The sequence below is a fragment of the Schistocerca gregaria genome, chromosome 7 (genome assembly GCF_023897955.1).
Source record: "Schistocerca gregaria isolate iqSchGreg1 chromosome 7, iqSchGreg1.2, whole genome shotgun sequence".
Classification (NCBI taxonomy): domain Eukaryota; kingdom Metazoa; phylum Arthropoda; class Insecta; order Orthoptera; family Acrididae; genus Schistocerca; species Schistocerca gregaria.
This window is the reverse complement of record NC_064926.1, coordinates 436,308,274-436,315,423: the sequence shown is the minus strand read 5'-3', so window position 1 is coordinate 436,315,423 and position 7,150 is coordinate 436,308,274.

Here is a 7,150-nt window from a genome sequence, read left to right as displayed (position 1 = left end):
TTATATACGCCGGTCACAGCTCCCCCGCAGCGCTCTGATTGCCTCGCCTGTCGCTCAGACTGATCGCCGCTACGGATTACTGCTGATCCCTTGATTAACGACCAAAATACACAGCGCCATTCTGTGTGCAAGGCTGTTGCCGAATACAAAAGACATTTTGCTCCGTCGTCCGAAATTTACATCTACTTCTGTACTGTGTTAGGCACTGAGAAGTACATGGCACAAGGTACTTGCCACTGTTCTACGTATTAGAGTTTCTTCCGGTTTCAGTCGAGTACGGAGTTATTAGACTGAGGTGACAAAAGTCATGAGATGGCGATATAAACATTTACAGATGGCGGTAGTATTGCGTACACAAGATGTAAAAGGGCAATGCATTGCCGGAGCTGTCACTTGTACTCAGGTGAATCATGTTAAAATGTTTCCGATATGATTATGGCCGTACGACGAGAATTAACAGACTTTGTACGCGGAATGGTAATTGGAGCTAGACGCATGGGATATTTTATTTTAGAAACCGTTAGGAGTTCGGTATTCCGAGAACCACAAAGTCAACAGTGTGCCGACAATACCACATTCCTGGCATTGCCTCTCAGTACGGATAACTCAGTAGCTGGCGGCCTTCACTTAACGACCGGGAGCAGTGGCGTTTGCTTAGCGTTCTCAGTGCTAAACAGACAAGCAACACTGCATGAAATAACTGCAGAAACGTATCCGTAAGGCCAGAGCGGAGAAATTTGGCGTTAAAAGGTTATGGCCGCAGATTACCGATGTGAGTGCTTTCCTAACATCACGACATCGCCTGCAGCGCCTCTCCTGAGCTCGTCGCCATGTCGACTGGATCATAGACGGCTGGATTGGCCTTGTCATATGAGTCCCGGTATCAGGTGCCGATGGCAGGGTTCGAGTGTGGCGCAGATTACACGAAGCCGTGGAGCCAAGTAATTAACAAGGGACTGTGCAAGCTGGTTGTGCCTCCATAATGGTGGGCTGTGTTTACGTGGAATGGAACCGATCATGACTGGAAATGATTATGGTCGACTACTTGGTGTTCATTTTCAGCCATTCATGGACTTCTTTTTTCCCAATCTATGATGGAATTTTTATGTGCCATGTCACCGGGCCACAATTGTTTGCAATTGATTTTAAGAACATTCTGGACAGTTCGAGCGAATGATCTGGCCACCCATCGGACATATGGGTTATAGTCGAAAGATCAGTTGGCGCATAAAGTCCCTTACCGGCAACTCTCTCGCAGTTATGGACGGCTATAGATCCAGCTTGGTCCAATAATTCTGCAGAGGAATTTCAACGACTTGTTGAGTCCCTGACACGTCGAGTTGCTGTACAACGCTTAGCACAAGGAGGTCAGACAGGATGTTAAGAGATATCCCGTGACTTTTGTTACCTAGGTGTTTTTATGGCAGACACTAGTAGTTGTCTTCGTCCAATCTCAGCTAATCATGAAATTATTTGTAATTAATTACATTTCTGAAAAAATCTGACACTGTTTTCTCTTTAATAACTGTATCACGGTAAATTACATCTTTTCTGCGTTTTGTCGCACGAGGAGTACGAGCAGCCGACTGTAACTATAATGCCTTCATCCGGCCTTCATCTCGAGAACTCAAAATCGTTAAAATGGGTCTGAGCACTATGGGACTTAACATCTGAGGTCATCAGTCCTCTAGAACTTAGAACTACTTAAACCTAACTAACCTAAGGACATCACATACACCCATGCCCGAGGAAGGACTCGAACCTGCACTTTTCGCACATGATGGAGTTATCTATAAGTTCACTCAGATGTTGATAAGATTTCCGTGTGGTAAAATTATTGGCAGCCTGCTTTAACGTTCAAAAATGTAAAATTCTGCACTTCACAAAAATTAGAAACGTTGTATCCTGTAACTACACTATCAACCAGTCACAGCTGGAATAGGTAAGCTCATTCAAATACCTGGATGTGTAATGGAACGATTACGTACGCTCTGTCGTAGGTAATGCAGTGCCAGACTTCGCTTCATTAGCAGAATACCAAGGAAATGCAATCTGTCTACGAAGGTGGTTCCTTACAAATCTCTCGTATGACCATCGTAGGCTATTACTAAAGTGTGTGGGTTTCGCACCATAGAGGACAGACAGAGGATATTCAATGTATACAAAGGGCAGTAAGCAGGTTTGTTATACCCGTGGGAGACTGTCTCAGATACTGAAGAAACTGAACTGGAAGACGCAAACTATCCCGAAAAAGCCTACTTAGGAACAACCGGCTTTAAATGATGATTCTAATAATACATTACAACACGCTACGTATGATCTCCGTAGAATCTCGAGGAAAAGATTAAATTAATTCCAGCCCACTCAGAGGTTTTTCCGCGTTCCATACGTTAATGGACCGGGAAGAACCCCCAAATAGCTGGTACAATGGTAAGTACCGTCTGCCATGCATTTCCCAGATATTTACAGAGTTTGAATGTACACTCCTGGAAATTGAAATAAGAACACCGTGAATTCATTGTCCCAGGAAGGGGAAACTTTATTGACACATTCCTGGGGTCAGATACATCACATGATCACACTGACAGAACCACAGGCACATAGACACAGGCAACAGAGCATGCACAACATTAAAGTAAAAGTTCCCGTCTTCCTTCAAATGGCTCTGAGCAATATGGGACTTAACTTCGGAGGTCATCAGTCCCCTAGAACTTAGAACTACTTAAACCTAACTAACCTAAGGACATCACACACATCCATGCCCGAGGCAGGATTCGAACCTGCGACCGCAGCAGTCGCGCGGTTCCAGACTGAAGCGCCTAGAACCGCTCGGCCACCGCGGCCGGCTCGAGAAGTAACACACTGAAGAAAAATACAACTTCTTTAAAGCGTCTCGGTTGAGGAAATCCTCAAGGCACGACCAGCAGATTTTTTCCTCAAGAAATAACTATATGATCGAAAGTATCCAGACACCTGTTAAGGGACATTTGTGTGGTATGTATCCAACCATCGTCTTTACGAGGGATTTAACTCCACTAGCAACACTTTTAGTGAGGTATCTGAATGTCTGTGGAGGATTAGGAGCCAATTTTTTCTCAAGAGCCGAACCCGAAGGAGGTTGTTATGTTGGACGTTGGGGGTCTGGAGCGAAATCGACGTTCTTACACATCCCATATGTGTTCCATTAGGTTCAGGTCGGGACTCTGGGCAGACCAGTCCATATCAGGAATGTTATTGTCGATAAATCATTGTCTCACTGATACTGCTTTACAAAAGGGTGGATTGTCAAGGTGATACGAACAATGTTTCTATACTGCACGCAGTACACAACGCTGCAAATTGTGTTAATATCCTTCCGCAATTAGCATTTTATTAAGTGTAATGAGAGGACCAAACACTATCTCCGAAAAACACTTCCACACCCTTAACACCACTTCTTCCGTACTTCACTATGGCACTACACATTATAGCTTATAACGTTCTCCAGACATTCGTGAAATCCAAACTTTTCCGTGAGATTGCCTCATGGATAGCGTGATTAAACACTCCAAGTCACTTGTTTCCAGTCATACACTTCCCAGTGGCGTCGTTCTTTACATCAGTTCAAGTGCCGGCCGCGGTGGTCTCGCGGTTCTAGGCGCTCAGTCCGGAACCGCGCGACTGCTACGGTCGCAGGTTCGAATCCTGCCTCGGGCATGGATGTGTGTGATGTCCTTAGGTTAGTTAGATTTAAGTAGTTCTATATTCTAGGGGACTGATGACCACAGATGTTAAGTCCCATAGTGCTCAGAGCCACTTGAACCATTTTTGAATCAGTTCAAGTGTCACTTAGCATTCACTACAGAAATGAGTGCCTTTTGAGCAGCTGCTCGACAATTGTACTGCATTCTTCTCAACTTCTTACGCACAGCCATCGTGTTAGCTCGCTAGCTAGACTGCTGGTACCACTTCGGAATCCACGAGTGATTCCTTTGGCTGATAACATGTAATTTTTTACAATCATTCTCTTCAATGTTAGATGGTCCCTGTTCGTCATTACATGAGACCTGCCTGTTATTGGTTTAGCTGGTTCTTCCTTCTCGTTTCCACATAAAAATCACATTACCAACAGTCTACTTGGGCAGCTTTAGAAGGGTTGAAATGTCTCTGATGGATCTGTTACTCAGGTGACATGCAGTGACCAGTCTACATTAGAAGTCACTTTGCGGAGCAGCTAGTTCTGTTGTTACTTCTTCTCTACTGACGACAAATTACTCCCCGTGTCCTTTTATACTGACGGACCCACCTTTACTGGCTCCTACTGCTCAACTCCGCAGTACATAACGATGTCCAGACAGTATATGAAGCGGACTTAACAACAAAGCTAACTATTCGTGTTGTGTCAGTAATATGACGCTGTTTTCAAAGGAGTGCGCGGAACGTCAAAATAACCGTAATGTTGATGACAAAATTGTTGCATAGAACATTGTACAGCAGCTAGTACCCAAGCGGTCCGTGTGGCAGACATCATTTGTGAGACCAGCTGCTGCACGTGACCCTACACACCGTAGAATACTGGAGACGATCCCGACAGTTAATCCCAAAACTTGTTGTCCAATACATTTTTTCAAGAAGGGTAACGACATCAGCTGACGATTGTTCTCTTTTATATGGAGCTTATGAAATGAGACACTAAAAGTAGTAGACGATGTTTCCTACTTGGGCAGCACAACGACAGATGATAGAAGAAGTAAAGAGGATATAAAATGTATAATGGTATAGCAAGAAAAGATTTTCAGAAATTGAGAAATACGTTAACACCTAATATAAATTTAAGTGTTAGGAAGTCTTTCCTGCAACTATTTGTCTCGAGAGTAGTCGTATATGGAAGTGAAACGTGGAAAGTAATTACTGCAGACAAGAGAAAAATAAAAAAAAATTTTGAAATGTTATGCTACGGAAAAAATGCTGCAGATTAGTTATGCACATTTGATAACTAATGAAGAAGTATGGAATGGCATTGGAAAAAATGTCATAACAGGCACAGGCTGATCTTTTAAACTTTACGTTCTGCTTTACAACAGGTCTTATCATAGGGGAAGCCTCGTCAGACAGGTCCACCGCATGAGTGTCTAGGGAAGCGATGCCAGTGGTGGTGTCCCGTGGCCTTCCAATGGTGATGATGAAATGATAATGAGGACAACACAACACCCAGTTCCTGAGCGGAGGAAATCCCCGGCCGAGCCGGGAATCGAACCCGGGCCCCTTGGCGTGACAGACCACCGCGTTGACCACTCAGCTATCGGGGTGGACACAGGTTGATAGGACACATCGAAAAGCATCAAGTGATCACTAATTTGACGGAGGAGGGAAGGTTGAGGGCGTAAAAATTGTAGAACGAGACCTAGGCTTGACCATAATAAAGAGGTACAAGTGGATGGAGATTGCTGTGGTCGTGCAGAGATGAAGAGGCCTAGGCCTGCACGGAGTGGACCGTCATGGAGAGCTGCATCAAACCAGTCTTTCGACTTACGAGCGCAACAAAAATGCTGTAACTGCAAGCAGTTCCACAACCAAGAGTCAGGACGGGTAGATGTGGGGAGAGTGATGCTGATTCCTGAGGGAAAGAGCGAAGATTGTCAAATGTTGGTGCTCGCAGTTCCCGCATGGGACTTGTGGTGTGCAACTGTTTCCCTTTCTGCTTCAATATTGAGCTGTGGGAATCGTGCCATTTTTGCGAAAAGGAAAATGAATAATGAGCTGTGGAACACTGCGAGTTTTGTCTTAAGAGGAAATTAGTGGAATGTCGATCAGATCAGAATATTTAATCGATGTCACAGAATGTGATACGTAACAGTACTAGTGACTGTTAGTAGCTGGCTAACATAATGTTACTCTTCTTGTATTGTTTCAATCAGATATGTATGCCTTGTCTAAATAAGAGGACGTTGAAAGCAGATTTGGAGCGCTGCAGCAGAACTCGGGCTGTCAGGGGAGTTAGGTAGGCTGCAGCCCTTGGAGCTGTTATACAGAAGAACACGCCGCGAGAGGTGCAGGTCAGTGCCGCGCAGCGAGCAGACAGCCTTTTGTAATATCGACGCGGGACACCTGGGGTTGTTGTTGTTGTGGTCTTCAGTCCTGAGACTGGTTTGATGCAGCTCTACATGCTACTCTATCCTGTGTAAGCCTCGTCATCTCCCAGTACCTACTGCAACCTACATCCTTCTCAATCTGCTTGGTGTATTCATCTCTTGGTCTCCCTCTACGATTTTTACCCTCCACGTTGCCCTACAATACTAAATTGGTGATCCCTTGATGCCTCAGAACATGCCCTATCAACCGATCCTTTCTTCTAGTCAAGTTGCGCCACAAACTCCCCTTCTCCTCAATTCTATTCAATACCTCCTCATCAGTTATGTGATCTAACCATCTAATCTTCAGCTTTCTTCTGTAACACCACATTTCGAAAGCTTCTATTCTCTTCTTGTCCAAACTATTTATCGTCCATGTTTCACTTCCATACATGGCTACACTCCAGACAAATAATTTCAGAAACGACTTCCTGACACTTAAATTTATGCTTGATGTTAACAAATTTCTCTTATTCAGAAACGCTTTCCTGCCATTGCCAGTCTACATTTTATATCCTCTCTACTTCCACCATCATCAGTTATTTTGCTCCCCAAACGGCAAAACTCCTTTACTACTTTAAGTGTCTCATTTCCTAATCTAATTCCCTCAGCAACACCCGGAGTAACACAGACAAATACAGATAGGATCTGCTGTGGTACAAGTCCCCCAGCCGCAACCACCTTACAATCTAAGAGTCGACAGAGGAGGAACGCTTTTGAGCAGAAGGCACTATTGTGCATAAAATTAGAAAGCTGATGTTTTCTCTGGAATGCACTGGATGACACAGTTAAACATCTTGAAAATGGAATCAGAAGCTGCAGTCTTGGGCATTTGAAAGCGTGAGATGCCGCTGGATACCTGACGTTTACATAATATAAGAACTGCAGCGATTGGCTAACATGAATAAAAGAGAGGTCAGAAAGAGAAGCTCGACTGTGCCAACGGGGACTTGCCTCACTGATCACACACACACACACACAGAGAGAGAGAGAGAGAGAGAGAGAGAGAGAGAGAGGGGGAGGGAGACAGACAGACAGAG